Genomic DNA, 2,500 nt, shown 5'->3' with positions numbered 1-2,500 from the left:
ACCTTACAAAACGACCGACTGAGCTCGCACGGAGGGTACCTGAGTACCAGAATTTCTGGTGAGTTATTCACACATCCTTTTTCTATTTTAGAAAAATACTTTGCTCTTTGATGCTTCGCTTTAATAATAATAAAAAGGACGAGAGAGAAAAATACGACCGTGTATCTCTTTGCATACTCACCTGGTCCTGTCATTTTACATTGTATGGAGAAAGAAAACAGCGTAAAAGTGAGCAAACCGCTTCTTTACTTCCTACATTGATTATAAACCTTATTCAAACAGCAATTCGTACTAAAAGGCATCTTCTTTAGGGTTAATTTTTCTGGTTCTTCTAATTTTTACTTCAAATCAGCTCGACTCTTCGCCTTCTCGCCTAGAGACGTCGGCTGCATAGTTCCACTCAATACACTGTTGCTTGTTTCGCTTTTTCACTTCTGCTATTGTCTTCCTTAAAGAAAACGAATTAGGCAAATTTTTATATCTGCAAACATTTAAAGATTCTAATGAAATATATCTTCGTTGATATATGTATTGTATATTGTGTTGACACTGGCCGATTCTTTAAAAAATGATATATCCGCTATGTTTTCCAAATGCGTGTGTGTGACTATATCGTGATTAGCATGCATCGAAGTCTTTTCTTTCATACAATGTGTCTCTTCGATTAGAAAATAACTTCAAAGTGATTAGAGATATTGGTTGGATTTTATTGATATTGTAGTGGGATCTGTTCTCATATTTATATATATATGTATATATATATAAAGGCTTTGTTATCTGGTTAAAAACCTTTTAGCTTTTTTCATCATCCGAAATATTCTTTACTGTATGAGGACCTCCTTTCAGATGAAAAAGAACTACGCAAAATAAGCCACATAAAATAAAACAAACGCCTGAATGTCGGTAGAAACTAGATTTTCTTGAAAGCAATGACCAGGCTATCTTTTAGTAGTGACCAGTCATCATGAGTTGTTGCCACTGACCACCACTGACCCTTTCTTTCCATCTTGTTAATCTGTTTGCTTTCAGCGAGGAAAATTGCAGTCTTCTGTTTTCTTTTCTGATATAAATAAATAGCTATATATATTTTATATATTTATATTAGAATGCATTTTTAAAATAGATTCAGTTATTATTTTTTAAATTAATTTTTCGTTAATTAGATCGTATTTCATCACGTTGATATGGTTTGTCGTTTGGAGAGAGATATGGCTTGTCCTTACTATTGTAGCTTCTATATCGATTACGAATGAAAGAAACCATAAACGCAGACAGGAGTAGAGAAATATTTATTTATTTTGTTGGTCGTCAATGATGACTTATTTCACTAGAGTTGGTGATAGAGCAATGGATGGAAGCAGTAACATCACGTGCTTGATAAATGTAAAAAAACTATATATCTGCATAGATAGAAAAGTTTCCTAAACAAAAACAAAATCGGTGGCCAATTAAGATATAGAAATTATAACCACTGGTTAATAATATTTCTTTATATGTGTTCAAATGACTGACAAAATTATTGCGAGGTTTTGCGGTAATCACTTTTAGCTGTCCAGCACAACCATCTCTTCAACTAGTTACTTTTTTTTCCCCATATTGGTGTGGCCCCGGGGTTATAAAAAGAAATCCTGATCCAGTCTTAATAGAAGTTGTGAAAGCTACATTTTTGTGTTAATAAGAGAGATAAAGTCGGATAACCGAGGATGATCGATTTAACTTGTTTATTCCTTCCATGTGTTCATTCAGATTTCAGTATTTTTTTTCTTCTTTCTATGCATACACACACGTATGCAGACTACATACTTACACATATATGCTTTTGCACAACTGCATCGCGTACACACGCACATATATCTGTGTATGCATGCATGCATGTATGTATAAAGCTAAGGTACAAGCTATTAAAAGTGATGTCGGAAAAATTCGTTCTTATGGGATGTTGTTATTTAAACCCCCAAGTAAGCCCTGACTGAGCTGACATATGATCAAAGGTATTTAAGCTATGACCAACCCGTTTGTGTATATTTACATATATATAACTACATAACCCAATGCGTTCTTCATTTTTTTTTTCTTATGAAAGGAGAGTGTGATTTGAGGGAATGTTTGGCTGTTATTTCTAGCCGGTCGAGCAACTACGTAGAGGAGGCTCCCTCGTTGAAGAAGAGCTAGTGGTAGCTACTAGCGACCATAAGCAGCGCTATGGCCGCCCGCTTAACACACCCTTTTTCTATGGTACTAATGACTGACATACCTTTATAGTCACACTGACGCCTAATTACCTACTTAAAACAGGCCTGTATTTATTTCCATGTCATGACTCGTTCACTAATACGACTGAAATAAATACTTAGTTAACTTCCATATAGTTTTGTGTTGGTAAAGTCTGATGACTGAAATTAGCATTGATGAGATTTTTTTCTTTTTCCCTACTGGCCACCACCGAACCATGATACCTGTTAAACTGAGCTCCCTTCGCTATCACATATTTCTTTCTTTT

General features: G+C 34.9%; 1 protein-coding gene across 7 annotated transcripts in view; it reads left to right on the top strand.

Moving 5' to 3' along the window:
* LOC115220821 (NGFI-A-binding protein 1) overlaps positions 1-2,500 on the top strand; it is a 256,324-nt gene that overhangs the window by 420 nt on the left and 253,404 nt on the right. For 6 of the 7 annotated variants that reach the window (XM_029790993.2, XM_029790989.2, XM_029790990.2 and 3 more), the window contains exon 1: positions 1-58. This exon is cut by the window's left edge and continues 420 nt beyond it. The gene's annotated coding sequence lies outside the window, so the exon portion shown is untranslated. Of the gene's footprint in view, positions 59-209; positions 229-2,500 lie in introns of those variants that run through there. The other variant, XM_036510547.1, reaches the window with a different exon arrangement.

The sequence above is a fragment of the Octopus sinensis genome, linkage group LG17 (assembly GCF_006345805.1).
Source record: "Octopus sinensis linkage group LG17, ASM634580v1, whole genome shotgun sequence".
NCBI classification, from domain to species: domain Eukaryota; kingdom Metazoa; phylum Mollusca; class Cephalopoda; order Octopoda; family Octopodidae; genus Octopus; species Octopus sinensis.
Note: the sequence above shows the minus strand (reverse complement) of the source record. Positions and strands in the feature narration are given on the sequence as shown.